Source organism: Anomalospiza imberbis, chromosome 3 (assembly GCF_031753505.1).
Source record: "Anomalospiza imberbis isolate Cuckoo-Finch-1a 21T00152 chromosome 3, ASM3175350v1, whole genome shotgun sequence".
Classification (NCBI taxonomy): Eukaryota; Metazoa; Chordata; class Aves; order Passeriformes; family Viduidae; genus Anomalospiza; species Anomalospiza imberbis.
Window position 1 is genome coordinate 100,613,446 of NC_089683.1, and position 16,678 is coordinate 100,630,123.

General features: G+C 43.4%; 1 long non-coding RNA gene across 4 annotated transcripts; it reads left to right on the plus strand.

Moving 5' to 3' along the window:
- The first annotated feature begins 645 nt into the window (after window positions 1–645).
- LOC137471605 (uncharacterized) lies at window positions 646–16,410 on the plus strand. 4 transcript variants are annotated; one of them, XR_010997718.1, is made up of 5 exons: window positions 646–923; window positions 1,129–1,358; window positions 2,522–2,593; window positions 10,052–10,199; window positions 16,179–16,410. It is a non-coding gene; the product is annotated as an uncharacterized lncRNA (long non-coding RNA). The 4 variants fall into 4 exon arrangements; XR_010997716.1 differs by lacking the exons at window positions 10,052–10,199; window positions 16,179–16,410 and adding exons at window positions 3,012–4,027; window positions 4,141–5,922 and having other exon boundaries at window positions 2,522–2,830; XR_010997714.1 differs by lacking the exons at window positions 10,052–10,199; window positions 16,179–16,410 and adding an exon at window positions 3,012–5,922 and having other exon boundaries at window positions 2,522–2,830.
- The last annotated feature ends 268 nt before the right edge of the window (window positions 16,411–16,678 follow it).

Below are 16,678 nucleotides of genomic sequence, written 5' to 3' on the forward strand. Positions count from 1 at the left end.
AAACACAGGAATTGCTGAGACCATTTAGTTGGCCAGCTTGGTCGTAACAGCTGCTATATTTATGCTCTGTAACAGATCTGCTCCTTTACATTTGAATGCAATTCAAGGTGTTGGGTTGCTGCTCCTTAAAAGCCACAGATGGAATCCTGGGTCCATGTAACAACATGGGAACGCTGCCATGGAAGACTTCACCCAACATGTGGTGGTGAAGATTCCTAAAACAAACTTTCCTAGAGGGCAAAGACATTTTGAACCATTTAAAAGACTTGCAGCAATGTTTCAACTTGTCCCAAGCTCTATTGCCTTTTGCATATTTTGTCAGTTTTGAAGAGAGCTTGGGAAAGACTTCCAGGAACTGATATGTAGGAACAGGCTCTGACTCCTGCATTTCAGCATCTCCAGCACTTCTCGCTGAGTTATCGGAGCACAGTTCTGGGCTCTGCCTCAAATCCTCCCTGTGACCTGAGGTAAAGTTGCTTATTCTCTCTCTTCACTGGTTTTCCAATCTTGAAGCCCAGCTGATAATGCTTCCTTTCTTCTGTGCTGCATCCTGTCCCCAGAGACCCTCACTCAGCTCCCAGAGAGGGTCCCTGCTATGAGGGGCTGTTTGTTCTGTACCTACAGAGCAGGGCTGGGATCCCACTGAGGGCTCTGGGGGTACCGGGCTCCGGGCCAAGACTCGGATAAGCTTGGCTTTTGGCTCAAACAGAGGTTCTCTCTTCTCGCAGGCCATCACATTCATTTATTTTGCCCTGTGGTGAAGTTAACGCTCCATCTGTGATGTCACAGTTGTTCCCATGACAACAGGTTTATGACTTCAACGTAAAGTCAAATGGAAGGAGAAGCTCAGGGACATAAAGGAAAGCTCTTATTCAAATCAGAAACATCTGACACAATAACACAGAAGAGAAATGGCCAAGAAGGTACATTTATTTTATTGTTATACACGTCTGTGGTTTCTTCTTAAGTTTTCAGCAACGTGTACTTCTTCCATCACATGTTTTAATAGCTACTCTTCCACTTAGTTTCTTTAGTTAAAGATGTCTTCTTTCTTCTCTTAAATAAAAAAGTAAATTTAATGCCGTTTGTTTAACTAGTTAATGAATGTCTTTGCCTTTTTTAAATTAGGTTTAATTTAATAGGAGTAAATTTGAGCTTCAGTGTAGTCTTCCTTCTGATGCCAAATATGAATGATACTATTTCTGAACAAACAGGGGATCTGTTAAAACTGTGGCTTTCCATACTTAGCAAAATAGGCTTTCAAAGAAGAAAATTAAAAAAAATAAATCCACATCAAAGATTATTGAAACATGGATCAAAAAAAAAATGCAAGAAGGCAAAACTGTTATGGAATAGAAGTAAGTATTTGTCAGGGTAACGTGCAGACTCAGAAGCTTTTTGTTCTGTGTTTTTTTCTTTGTTTGCTGTTTGCTTTTTCCTTGAACACCAATCTGCTTAAACACAAAAGTCTCCCCACAGATTAAGGTGTCACCAAGGCACGGACCACAAAGTGCCACAGATATGGTTCAGTGTTTGTCCAGCGTGGGAACTTTCTCAGGAGCTATCATTCCTGTAGTCTCAGTGAGAACTCCCAGGAGCATCTAAAGGTGGAGATGGTGCCTGAAGAAAGCCTGTGAAGTTACCATCCACCCTTGTTAGCAAATCTAAACATAAAGCAGTCAACTTAAGGACCCTGAGAGCCACACTGAAAAGAGGATGGATAGCCATGCTGAAGTTACACATTGCAGGTCGTTTCACTGAAATTACTGGATCATGTTTGCCAAAAATGAAACCTTTCAAGTTTCAGTTGAGAAGTGTTCAGGTAGCTCCTGTGCAACCCAAACTGACTGGATTTAGCATGTTATGTCTCCACTTGATTCACAGATAGTTGATTGAATTAGTTAATTAAAGTTGGAATTTTCAAAGAAGCCACAGGAATTAGGTAACCAAATTCAATGAGATTTGGGTACTTAACTCCCTTAGACTCCTTTGAAAAGGCCAGCTATAAATGTTCACCTCTTCAGTTGCAATTATTTGTACTTGCAGGATTATGAGTGCAGCTGTTTATAAATGCAGAAACGAGGTTGCAAAAGCAGACATGGCATGAGAACAGAGATCTGTCCATGCATAGCACAGTACATAAATGTATACAAGCAGTGGCCATACATTTAAACCATCCTTGAAGTGAAAATACCAGTAGAGCTAGTAATAACTCTGAAGCCAGTGAAAGCTTCTTAAGCTTACCTAATTAAAATCACCTAGATATACACACTCAAATATACATGTGCACAAACTTATATATATATGCATGTATACATAAGCACATAGGAAAGTGTATGCATGTCTATAAAGAGCCAGATGTGAACATGGGCGCAGACAGTTGTTTGTTTCTGTGTGGAACTTTTTCTTTGCAAAACAGTAAATTGTAATAGTATTTGCTCCTGGGAAAAGGGGTGGCTCATCTGCTGTGGCTACGTCCACGATCTTATGCAAGTGTATGAGGAAACATCTTCCTTAACAGGTATAATCCAGGCACCATTGAGGCAACCATCTTTAAGCAGCACAGGAGGAAGCAGAAGTATCAGCTGCAATGGTAACCATCTGATTAAGAAGTAAAAATAACAACCTACAAATTACATAACAAAACAACCTCTTAATCAGCAAAGGTGGTCACCCTGTCGTTGTACCTGACTGCAAGGCCAAAGGACAAAACCAAGGGCTGTTTGATAAAGGCTCTGGGTGTTAATAACCAAAACATGGCACAGCCAGCCCATACACCCTTGGTTCTGGCTCCCCTAAAGCCATTGGGGCTACCCGGTGGCATTTTGAGGTGAGCAGGTAGACCTTGACCTAGCTGAGGAGAATGACACAGTGTGGGATTGCTTTCCCTGAACACAGCCCAGGGCTTTCATCCCACAGCTGCAGCCTCCCCCCAAGGCCGCTGCCCTCACTACTGCTGCTAAAGGGAAAGTCCATTTGGCCTAAACAAGACAGATGAGCTTCTTATCCAGCAAAACACCCTTAGACAGGAGTAACCTTAGGCCTACAAGTGATGCTGGGACTATTCACAAACTCAAAGATACACCTGGGCTTTGTAATGAAGGGAGTCTCAAAGAGGAAGCTATATCCTGAGACCAAACGAGTGAGAATGAAGAGCATCCGGCCAGATCCTATTTGTTGGGATCCAATTGTTTTTCTACTAAAAGTTGCCAGGGCTTTATTCCATGTGTTCACAGCAAGAGTGTTGGCCCATAAACAAATTCAAAACATACAGAAGATCAATTTCTTCATATAAGGAGGGTCAGTGACTTTCCATTAGAGGAGTCACTGAGGTCTCCAAACCCTGAAGGTGTAGTAGAGCAAATAAAAATGTGGTTAGCTGAGGAATGCAAACAGATATACAGCACATATAAAACTTTAACTTCACTCCAGCATCCATATGTGGCCATAAAATACGGCCTCTTAAATGTAAAATGTATAGATTTCCCTCTGCAACAAAGGCATAAAATATTTCACTCCCAAACAAGTATTTGAGCATACGAACATGATCTTTCACTTCATCTAGGACTACCCACCCAGTAAACCAAGCTGTATTCTTTCTGGGTGGCTCAGAGAATAGCATATTACAGTGGAAACACCCATTTATTTCATTTACTGCCATTTATAATATTTTCCACTATTTGCAGATAATGAATTCATCCACTTTTTGCCAAGATTAGGCAGCCTGTTTTATAGCCAAAATTATCCAGAATCCTTCTAAAAATGTGTTACTCTTCATTTTCCATGATTGCTTAGTGGTTCTCTTGGAGCAGGACCAAGATCAACCACATTAACAATGAACAGCAATAACTGAACTGTCATGCTCCCACTCCCCTGGCAGCAGGAAGAGTGCCATCGAGCTGGTCCCTGAAGTACGCACGGCACCAGAGCATAACTGTTCAGGTTAATTAAAGCCTTTAGATGAGAAATGAGGAATTACTTTTGGAGTTCTTTCCTCTGCATGTCCTACACTGGTCTTCTCATAAAGGTAGATCCATTTCAGATTTTCTGATGTCCTCCTGGCACCGCTGCCTCTTCAGCTCTCCGGGATGAATTGTGCCTGCAGAGCAGAGCACAGCAGAGATCTGCGGTGTGTAACAGCCCTCCACAGACTCAGCTGCTGGCCCTGTGAAGGTGGACACACATCTGGAATATCACACACCACCAGGAGCATTTTCCAATCCAACAGAGGACAGAACAGGCGCTCCAAGACCGAGCCCAAGCACAGGGCACCACACTAAGACACAAGCGAGGCAAGCAGGAAAAGGTGGAAAGGGACAGGTCCTTTGTGAAATGATGTATAGTGGGTCAGTGCTGATTTCTTAGCAGAGAGCTTCCCGCTCCCCTCGAGGGCTCGGCAGTGCTGGCATGCTGTGGAGGGTGGAGCTGCAGCAGCGTTCCCTCCCCGATCCGCCAGGGAAGGGGAGAAACAGGCCGGCCACATCTGCTCTTCCCTTGTGCAGGGTCTGGCAGCCTGCATGTCCCATGCAGGGGAGAGAGAGGGCTCCTTGCCATCACCAGGCTCAACAGCTGGGCCCAGCATGTAAGATGAAGCACATGCGAATCTTTGCAGGAATTCCTCACTGCTCAGCCAGAGGGTTTGATCTTGGAGTCAAGGAAATGTAGCTCAGGACCTTGCATGAAAGAAGCAGTGCCTGCCCAGAGGTTCCAGTGGTCAGTATTAGCAGTGATAACTGAAGAAATCACACTAAAATTAGAAAAGAAGGGAAAAAAGCTAAACAAAACAAACTTGTGTTCATTTTTCATAATTTCACACAAAAAATAAAATGAGTGTAGTAAATCTCCTAACAGCCAAACTGTCCTTGTTTCTTAGCATTATCACTATTTTCTTTGGCACCGCTGGGAATCTCTTAGTGGGAGCTATGAGGAAGGAGAAACTCTGTCTCGGCAAGAGGCACTGTAGCAGCCAAAATCTGTTCTTCAGCCAAATCAGCTGCAAGACTGAAGCTGAGCAGCCAGTGCTGAACAAGTTAACCAGCCGCCATGTGTGACTTGGGAACCAGGGAGGCAGGGGAACCTCACAGCTGGTTGAATTATGGCCACTGGAACAAAAACAGGTTGTCATGGCATAAGTGAAGATTCTCAGCACTGACAACTGACAGCACTGCAATAAATATTAATGCTCCAAACTCCTACTTGGATTCTCATAAATACTCCAGACTTTGCCAGGAACTCCTTTCCCTTTGGCCACTCCATTATTCAATTTTACCACACGTAGATGGTTGGGGCCTTTATAATTTCTCCCTTCCTCCACAGACAGCACTACTTTACCTCTTCATCCAGAGCAGGCTCTGCCACATCACCCAATCTGGCCGAGACTTCTCCAGCCAACCCAAAACATTGATTTTTTTGGGCTCCCTCCCAGTAACATCTTGAGGCCCTAATACTCATCCAGTTGATGTCAATGGAGCAGGATCTCAGTTGATTAGCTTTATCCAGACGGGTTTGTTTAATCTTAATCTCTCACTCTCTTTCTCTCGCCTTATTTCTTTTTTCTTTTTTTTTTTTCCCAGGCTCTTTGATTCCCTCCCTGGTTCTTCTCAGGGTCTCCAAGTTTCAGGCACTTCTCTAAACACCCTCTAATGTTTTGATTTTTGATGGTTAAATTTAAACAAAACTTAAAAGCTTTTTCCAGCTATTTTTACTCAATCTCGGAGTCATTTATCAATCCCAGAGAGAGCCTAGATTCCCCCTGTATGAATGGATCACCCTCTTTATGGGTATTTGTAACCTCCTTTATTCCACAAAGATAAGAGTCTGGCCTCTTCCTTCTGGGTAAAGCAACTAGAGGCCACTGAATCCTTCCTGCTCCAAACATGACCATGTGTAGGGTATGTCCTGCCAGCCCCACCACTGAGGTTACAACCAGCTGGGCTGTCGAGGCAGTTTGTGTGTCCTTGAGGATGCTGCAATGTACTCTGGCTGCAGGGGTGACCATCTGATTTGTCCCGGCCCCAAAGGCCCCGTGTGGCTGACACTTCAGGCAGGACAGCTGCACTCAGGCACTCCCCATGTCTGAGGTGTGCTTCCTTTCCAAGCCCAGCCCAGGCTAGGCTTGTTGCTCCTCCTGTCAGTCCAGCTCCCCTGGCAGGGAATCTGACTTGCACTTCTTGCACTTACGGGAATTGCAGAGGCACATGAGAAGGAAATGTGTGGCCTCTCAAATCCTCTAAACATTGTCCAGCTGCCACTAAAAAGGTACCTTAACTTGAATTTTTTTTTTAATTTTGTTTTTTAATAGGCAGCTACTCCGTGCTTTTGTACAAAGCCATAGGAATTTTATTCTTGGACCAGTAGATAACCACAGCACATCTCTCCCAAGTTTCCAACCCCACAACCATTTTTCTTAATTTTGAAACTTTAAAGGAAGAATGCTGCTTTGGCTTCACAATTTTGCACAACTTGTTAGAACCACGGGAGAATGTTACAATACCAAGCCACATGAAATGGAAACATTTGAACAGACCTTTGGGCTGGATCCCTTGCTTCCACCAAGCTGCATTCAACCCATGACTGAAGAGTGTCTGGCTTGGGTAAAAGAGAGTTTTCAGCCTCAAGTCCTGGTAGCCAGAAGGAATGGTTTGACCTCCCAGAGCAATTAAGAACTGCCTCAAATCTACTCAGAATGGTGTCCCTGACTCAGGGGAGCTCCTGGGGACTTCCTGAGAGCTGCAGATAGCTGAAGGTCCGCATGCTGTGCTGTACTCAGGGACCTCACTGCCATGAGCAGCTCTTTCCTGACACCTTTGGCAAGAGGCTCCATGGGATTCACTGCCAGCTTAGCAATGCAAGGAGGCCACAACAGTTCCAGGGAACTGTTTCCCCTAAGGGGAAATGAAAAGAGAGCTGAAGGCACTGGCAAGCCATACATTAGACATTTTGGTTAAAGCAGCTAGACTGCACTTTGGAACAGATACTTTTTGCAGAGAGCTTTGTTCTCCTTCTGCACCCACCGTATTCCCATTATTCATTGCTCTAGCTATAGACAGTGCTTTTAGTGCTTTACAATCCTCCAAACTGTACTTTTCTATCACAAATTTGAACACCACAACAGGGCTTAAAATACAAAAGAGGTATTTAAGTGATGTTCTTCTCCTGTAGACTAGCTGGCTCAGACACTGCCTTTCAGAAGGACACAGCCCAGTTATGAGTACAATAAAGGAAGTGCATGAAGAAAGTCATGGTTAGCAGGAATCAAAACAAGATATTCAAGAGAGATGGACTTACACATGACAGAGCTGTACTGGCCCCTACACAGCTCAGATACTCTTAGAGTGGAGTTGCTTTTGTGGGCACAGCCCTTGGCCACGTGAGGTTCCCCATCTCAGGCTGATCCTTCCTTAGGCTGGGCTACTCTGCTTCCCAGGGCAGACCTAGTCATTCCCTGGTCCCTGTTTCCTTGAGAGGAGTAGGTAGAAACAACCCAGCATGAGTTAGGTGAGGAGCCCTTGCCATTGTGCTCATCCTCCAACATCACTTCAAATAAAATCCCCCAGGCCTGGTTCTGGAAACACTTTACAACATAACTGCTATAAATACAGAGAGAAGCCAAAAGCAGGAGCAGAATGAACCAATGAAATGGAAGCAAGGAAAGAGAGATACAATTTCAGCTGAGATGGAGGTTTGATGTGTAGATAAAGAAAGGCTTCACAGGTGATTGGAGCTGTAAGAAGACTCTTGCTCTGAAGTTGGTCAAAAAGAGAGAAAAGGTTTGGGATGATGTCTGGGATTCACAAGGACTCAGAAAAGTTCTTTCTAGCACATCAGAGATTCCTCTCGTGGAGAGGAAGACTACAGGTGAGCCCTTAGATGGTGTTGAAAGTGAGAAAGACCTTGCCTTTAAACCCTCTTGGAAATTTTCTGGTCAAGTACTGATGGACACAAAAAGGCAGGAACAGCACAAATCCTCCTGCAGGATCAGTGCCTGAGCACTTACTCAACCATCTCAAGTGGGTTTTGCAGCCTTGGCTGAATCTGTGTGGCCTCTACTTTGCTGTGATCCATATCCCAGTCTGACCAGTCTAAGTGACCTCAGTAGTGTCCCTGTGGTTTCTGTCACATCTGTAAGTAACAGCACAGATGTACCAGTGGCTTTGCAAATTCCCCCCAGAAGTTACTTTGTCTTCCTTAGCTTTGCATGCTTAAGAATGGCTGAGGAAAACCTACAGGATAATGCCTTCTGAAATTTGCTTTTCAGGGCTCCTTTTTGTCAGACTCCTCACCTTCTCTGTCAGGATGTTCTTTCAATGCCTCTCATATTTCCTGTGAAAGACCATAAGTTCCCAAAGCCCCAGCATATCTGCCATCCCATTGCTATCGGGAAAGAGCTGATGAGAAGGTGATTGTCAGGGATGATTACAAGGAAACACAGGAAAGCATGTTCTGCATTAATTGATCATGTATTTCAGCCAATTTGGCACCATGACAAATGCAACTGGTAGTATCTAACCAGCCAGGGGATCAGGAATAATTCTGTTTCAGTACAGTTTGTCCAGGGAAAAGAATCAACCACTAATCCCAGGTGACCAGTTCCTTTATAAATATATTAGCAACATAATGGAGGGCTTTTTAATGGGATTATAACCACACAAGCAGACCCCAAGCAGCTGCTCTGCTACTCAAGAGCAACATGGCTGACAATAAGATTTAAGGAACTGAATGAGGGGGAAAGGAAAAACCTCTGGTGTGGCACTTTTAAATGACCTTGCTGCTTAAAAGGAATTGGAATGTATTGCATACATAAAAAGAAAATCAAATATGCTTAAAGCAATCTCTTTGGGTGTGCTCATCACTACTTTCTCCCACTGATCCTCTATCAAAAGCAGAGAAAATGGCCAAATCAAGGAGATCTCATCTTTTCATATACAAGGGACAGATTTTAAAGCCAAAGAGATTCTGCTCAGACACTGAGTAACCAAGGGGTCATTGTCAAGGATGGCAGGGCCAACATATTGTGGGACACCTCTGCAGGGTAGAGGTGTTAGACCCTCTGCAGGGTATATTTCAGAGCTGAAATAACTCTTCATCCTGAGTGCAATTTATCACCTCAGTGCTGTGGCTATGAAAATGTGCAAGAAGGTCTTTGGATGTGTTGTGTGAGTGTGTGTACATGGGTTGGACTCCATGATCTTCATGACTGGACTAGACAATCTTTAAAGGTACCTTCCAAGCCCACTCATTCTAGATATAAATATATATAAATGTGCATACAAAAAAATACAGCCATGAAGCAGCCACTGGGAATGACCCTGTTGTGTCAAGAGCAATAGAAGACACAAATGTCATTCAGAAATCCCTCCTGACATATTTTACAGGACTGTCAAAATCACAGCTTGAGAGTCAATTCATGATAATACCTGGATTATCTTTCTTACCATCACTTTAACAGAGAGGTATAAAGATGAAACTTACTAAAGAAATCTTTGTTTCTTTTAAAGTCGATGAAATAATGAAAGAAAACTGTGTCTGTATAAATGGCACATGCACCACAAAATATAATACTTGCCTGGTTTTTTGAGTCCTCACTTGTTTGCAGTTCAATGGCTTGAAGCTGAGGCTGGGATTTGGCTCTGTGGCTTTGAAAGGAACACAGTATGTTACAGGACATAATATGGAATAAAAGCATTTGCAACACTTAAATGGAGTCCCTGCTCCAGCAAGGACTATTTAGGCAGCTTAACCTCAGCAAACCACTTCTGAAGTCCAGATATAATTTGCGCAGCTCTGAAATTCTGTTACCAGAAGCCCCTAGTCAGGGTGCCAGAATGACCTGCAAGAGCATCTAAGCATTCATTTACTACCGAAGTGCACCTTATATGCCTCTAAAATTCTTTTGTTAGAAGCAGCTAAAACACGGGCCAGTGACACACCAAGGCTGACAGACCCACACTGCTTGTCTGCCATCCACTGGTACCAACAAAATATCCCCAGTGATTGCAGTGGCTTGGGATCAGACCCACACGTTATTCTTGAACACTTCTTTAACTTCCAGGGCTTGACCTCAGGATGCCCTGGCAGCAGTCCAGGTGATACCATACTTCCTTCCAAAGAGCTGCATGGAGCACTGACCTTGATCTCCTGCTTCCAGCACTGCTGAGCCCATCGTGGTGGCACAGGAAGTGTTTAAGGTACATATTTCTGTCCATGTGCATCATTAGCAGGGTACCAGGGCATGTGAGGGTCCAACTGTCCCCAGTTTTCACAGCTCTGATGGAAAGTTAACGAGGTTCAGTGAACTCTTTCTATGCTTTGTGGGTTCTTCATGCGACACCAGATGTTGGCAAGTACCTAACTGTGTCTTCCAAAACAATTTCCAACTGTGAGAGTGCATCACTTCCAGCCAAGTAACCTGAGTGTCTTCCTGCCTTTTCTGTAGGACATTAATCACAGTTATGAAAGCTCCTCATCTTGAGTCTAGCGGGTGACAATGCTTCTGTAGTGCCCATCCACGATCCCCTGACACATTTACATTTTGCTAATGATAAGCCCTGGATGCCGTGTGCTAAAAATACCGTGACTGTGGAGAGAATTAAGTGTATCTCTAGTGCCTGATTCAGAAGAGAAGTTAATGCTGTGATTAAGTCCATGGCTAGTCAGGACAAGACAGCTTATGTTAAAGAGAGCTAAGTATGTCCGGTGGTACCATCCTATAACACCAACTTCCAGAACTGGGTATATACCAAGACTGTGGAAGGATATCCTTAAGGAGGTAAATGACACCAAAAACCCAGCTGTCTGGTACTCAAAGGATAAGATGCCCTTTATCACAAAATGTAACTTTAAATTTATATAATTTTTAAAATAATCTAAACACAAAAACTACACTGCACACATTCCCTCCTCCTAAAGAAAGAATGAAAAAGTCTGCATGAACTATTAGGCAAACTGAATAACACACTGCTGGCAGGACACTCAGAGAGGAGTTATAGGTGCCTATTAGAATCCCTACAAAACCGAGTCAAATGCTGGAATAAAAATGCAGGCTTGCAGGGAGACAGGGGCTTTGAGCAGCACAGTATTGCAGATCATCTTACTGAAAGCTTCAAAATGTCATGGGCTTTCAGTCTGAAATGCGTCAGCAATCGTTTCATTTTTATCAAAACACAATTAGGCTGTGGTGAATGACAGCATAAATCTTAAATAGGAAAGATACAGGATGAAAGACCACCAGGGTGGAACATAACTGTAAACCTCTCCATAAAACTGCATTTGAGTTCTGATCATATACACAGGAACTCCTTTAAATGATCCAGCAAGAATCCTAACTCACTGACTTCCAAAGAAAGTGTTACCAATTAAGCGGGACAAACTTTAACAGTCAATTTTAATTACGCTGTGAGATTCACCAATCAATTGCCAGCTCGAGCTGAAGTTTTTACTAGCAATGGCTGGAACCAATTTACATGCTTTTATGTTGCGTCTAGACTTTAATAAATGGTCTAAGCACAGAGCAATTCTCTGCCAGTATTGAACAGTTTTCATGTACACTAAGAAATGCACCAGGTTCTCTAAAATTCTCCAGCCTTTGTGCCTTGAAACATTCCCCTGAGGAGCGGGTGCAGAGCTCACCAGCACAGTACATAAACACCACCCTGGGCATTGCTGACAATGCAGAGCAAGGTGGTGATGGCACACAGTGTCCTGCAGATCGCTGCTCCCATGCAGCAGGCACAAAGTTTGCAGGGCCAGCTCTTCTCTTCAGACTGTAATGGAATAGCTTTGCTGGTTACAGGACATTGTTCCTGTTGGTATTAACCCAAATTCATTAGACTGAAAAAGATCTAAACAATATGGAGACACCCAAGACAGCTAGAAAGGATGTAGCTAACTGATGGGCCAGAAAGGTACATCCAGGCAATCATTCTAACACCTACAAACCTTATCTTTCTGTTCTGACACCCCTTCTCTGGACCTCTCAGGGTCCTGGTTAAGCTGTGGGCTGCTGTGCTGAGGGAGCTGAACATGCAGTCAACCCAGCAGCTCTGATGCAGGAGAGTGAAGCACCTGGTTGAGAGATGAAACCTGGTTTAAGCATGGCAGAGCCTGCTGCAGCACACTCAGCAGTGCTCTGGCTGTAGGAGACTCACCACTGCGGCACCACTTTGATCATTGCTGTAGGTCATGGAATCACTCTGAAGCCAAAACAGTCTTGTTAAAAAATTAAGTTGAATTACCATTTAGGGAGCTCTGTTGCATTTTCTTCCCCCTTCCCTCTCTTCCTCCTTTTTAAACATGCCTGTCAGGAGTGTGAAATTTTGTGCATTTATCACTACCCTGCTGAGCAGAGCTTGTTAAATTAAGAAAGATTTATTTAATTAAATGGATTGATAAATAGTCCTATACTTGTATTCAGAAGCCACTGTATACAATTTTAATTTTTAGAAACTGAGAAGTTACAGTAGTTTAGCAGAGCCTCTTAGGTTGTCTCTTGCTGGATGATGTCAGACTAATAAACCTCCAGGCAGTCCTGCATGCCAGAGGTCTGACAAAGTTGGGCACCTTGTCTTCAGGAAGAAACACAAAGCTTTACCTGCCACTGTATTTTCGGAAGAAGCAGCAAACAGCTCTGGAAGTGCTGCACCAGCTTGGCTGCCACCAGAGGTAACAGAGCTCACTGGTGCAGCAAGGAACAGAGGGAGCCCCATCTCTGGTGGCCCATTTACCAACTGGGCAAAGAGGTCCAGGCTCTGGGCCCATGTGCACTGACACAGCAGGCATCTGCGGACACAGCTGGGCATGCTTTGGAGACCACTCCTTTGGCTTGCACATCTGTAACATTGTGTCTGAAGCTATTCTAAATCTGTGACATGAAGTAGGACTCTTCTCTTAAGTACAGTAAGAATGTATAGAAAAAACCTCTGCTTCAGGGATGGGACAGTGTGGGCAAACAGGACTTAAGGATGGAAGGGAAGGGAGAAACTAATAAATGATGTTACACATCTAAGATCAGTCAGCAGGCTGGTACTGGCGCTCAGAGCAGCACCTGCCAGCCTGGTTCCCCGCTCTGTTCACAGCAGTGGTTTATCCAAGGTGTGTGTTGCTCACAACTGCTGCCAGAATGAGCAAAGCAGACTCATACTCAGGCAGCTGGAGCCTTCACTTGACAAAACACCCCTTGCTCTCAAGGATTAGTTTTGCTGAATGGCAATAATAGCTTGTAAAAACCAAATAAACTCCAGTGCACCACATATTGCAGGGTGCTGGGATTGGATGGGGAGCCATAAGCAGTCTTTTTGCAAAGACAGCGAGTGTTATTCATTGCAGTTGTCTGTGGTGGGCAATTTGGTTGCCTTTCAGGGAACTCACTCTAGCACAGGATCCCTGCCAACATAAAGAGCTGGCCAAAGCATTGTGCTCTTCAAAGTGGAAGGATTTTCTTTCCTTCTGAATCCTTCAGAAAACATACCAAACTCTGGGCAGTCACAGAGATCTCTGTTGCTGAAAATAAATTATTAGCAATTAAAAATCTTCTGCTTCTTGCACACTTCCATAACCCAGAATAATATACACTGTGAAGATTCACAGCCTTTTGAGGAAGCACCGTGGTCTCCAGCCCTGACCTTCCGAATTCCATAGGCCAAAGCACTTCACTCTGCGGTCGCTGCCTCCAGCCCGGATCCTGCGGCTGAACTGCAGCAAGTCATTCAGAAAGACATTCATCTTGATTTATGGCCACCAGTCCTGATGGGAGAATGCCACACAAAGCAGCTCCTGTCTTGAGCTTCATGGAATGAATTGTAGAGTTGAACCGGTTCATGGGTTTGAAATGCCTGTAATCCAGAAAGATTCTCTCTCTGATTCCAGGCAGAAACAGTGCGTAGGTGGCTTATAAGACTTCCTTTCCACAGTGACCCCAAATCCAAGAAAATGGTCAGGATCCCTTGTGTTTCTTCAAAGGCTCAATTGTTACTCAGGCCAGATAGTTAGCCATGGAAACAACTATATTCAGTCCTCAATCTCTGACATAGTTAAAGATAAACATGGTGTAAGATTGTGATTGTTTACTCAAATCCTTCCTCTGCTGAGAGAAATTGTAATACCACTTTTTAGTGCATTGGTTCCTTATGGTTCTCATGTCACAGTTTTTAAATCCCAGGTGCTAATTTCACTGGCAGATACATACATGGGTAATATGTTTTCTTCACAGGAGTTACAAAACAGGTGGAGGATATCCTGGTCCCAGTGAAGTCACCAGGAGTTTTTCCAGCCTGTGTCCAGCAGGGCAGTCAATTCCCTGTGGGAACAGTAGCGATTCCAGTACCAGCACAGGTACCAATTCCAGCACCGACCGAGGAGAGGAAATGAATCCTTTTATTAGCATAAGGAAGTTTCCTGTTTCATGACTGTAAATTACTGTCAGGTACAATCTCTGAAAGTTTTATTTAGGAGAGGCTACCTAAGTCTGCAGCCCCACAGAGCCCCCGAATGTGGTTGTTGCTGTGTATGTGCACATGCCTGTGTCTAATCACACATCTCCTCATGCTGCTATTTTATACAAGATATGAAGTATTGATAATTCAAATGCCAGAAGGTCATTAATTAAGTTACAAGGCCCTTCCGATTCAGTCAATAGCCATTCCATTTCAGCACGGGGTGTACCTACCAAAGCACACATATGCCCCATAGAAGTGCTCTTTGCAATGCAAAGCACTGGCTGCAGCTTCGTGTTTACCCTTTCAAGTGATGTAAACCTGAGAATAAATCCACCTGTCGCCCTGTCTTCAATGAGGTCACCAAAAAACCCCCCTTCTATTTGCAAAAAGCTTAGTGGCTACCAAAGAGCAGTCACCAATTAACTTATTCCAAACAAAGATTAAATCCTGATTAATCACTGAGAAGGGTCAAATCTAAAGAGAATGCCAGACACTGAAAAGTCAGATTATTCTGTAGTAATTTATTGCTATAAACTTCCGTGCTGGGGGTAACTAGAATTGAACAAAAGAAGATTATAGAAAATCTGAAAAATAAAGTGAAAGGCTATAAAACTGGAGAAACAAAACAATAAAGAACAACAAGATAGACAGGGAACCAGGAAAGATAACTATAATGACTTAACCAAGCAAAGTATAAATTTAGGTGATAACCTGGGGATGGGAAAAAAGGTCAGGTATGAATAAGTTGAATAGAGATGAATACTACTTTCCTGTGGGATTTTTTAAAAATCTGTCCAGTTGGAGTTTTGAGAGCACACAGCTTTCTCTGCGCTAAGATCTTGTAGTTTCAGGGGATGAAAATGGCTCCAAGGAAGCAGACATTGAAAGAAGAAACACCTTCTTCTCAAATTCAATGGGAAAGCCCAGCTTATTAGTGCGCAAGAGCCTGGATGTTTTTGACTTGGGCTGGCCCTTACCAGAGCTGGGTATAAAGATCTCTTCCTACCCACCTTCAGAAATGCCACCTTAAATAAACTATATGGAATATGAGCTAGCACAGATTTTAAGGAAAAAACAAAACAACTGTTGCCCCAGTCCAACAGCCTTGAGCTAAACATTCTACATAAGTAACTCAATAGAATTATGCTTCTTGACCTTATTATTTTATCAGAATCAAATGTTTTAAAGTAAAAAGAAAAAAAAACAGCAAACACAAACTAAAGAAAGAGGGGGAAATAGCCCAACACAAGTGCAAGTGACCTCTATGTTGATCAAGGACCATGAGCTGAGCTCTGGGTTTTTTTGGTAAAAGCAGTTCCATGAGCAATCCTGGGATCTTTCTCATTTTGCTGCACCACTGTAAATTGAATTGCTGGTGAACTACATAATACAGCATGGTGTTTGCAAAGCCACTGAGACTCGGCTTTACTCCACTCCTATTACATCAGTAAGAGTTTGACAATTAAATTCAATAGCAGAAAAGGTAAACTACAGTCTCATGGCATTTTCAGTAGGGTTTCCTAAATAAGAATGGCTAACACTGTAGGGACATGTATGGGATGTTGTTTGCTAGAGCAGCTACAGTGACAAACTTTTTTATGATTTGACCATAATGATAAACACATCTGTCTTAGGCAGGGCCTGTTATTTAAGGATTGGAGAATTATGCTTTTTTCTTGAAACACTTGCTCAAATGATATGTTTTTCTTTGACTTTTTCTTTCTATTTTTGATAAGACAAGATCAGGAAGAGGAGAGAGAGGGAGGGAGAGAAAAAGAGAAGAGGAGGGAGGGGAAGAAAGAAAGGGAGGATGAAAGAGAAAGCAAGCAAGTGCTAAAGAGAAAAAGAAAGAAAAAAAAGGGAAGAAAGAGAAAGGAAAGAAGACAAGCAAAGCAAGCAGCTGGTGCTGAAAGTGAGCAAGACTCTTTCTCTCTCTTTTTCCTCTGTCTTTTAATAAATCATTGTAGCAGCTTTGTGACAGGTCTCTGTTATCCATAATGCCCAAGCAAACAGCTTTTCTTTCAGCCTCTATTCAGTTGGCTGCCAGGGAAGCAGGACTGCAGGCTGGAAACTTCAGTGGCTCAGCCTGCTCCCCTGTAATTCAATTAGAAAAGCAAGCATGAAGTCAATATTCATTGCGCCCGGCCAGCACCTCGCAGCACAATGAAATGATAATGAGAAAGTTCACAAAGGAGACGGGCTTAATGATAAGTTTTTAAAGAGGTGCTGCAGCGGGTGACCCTCTG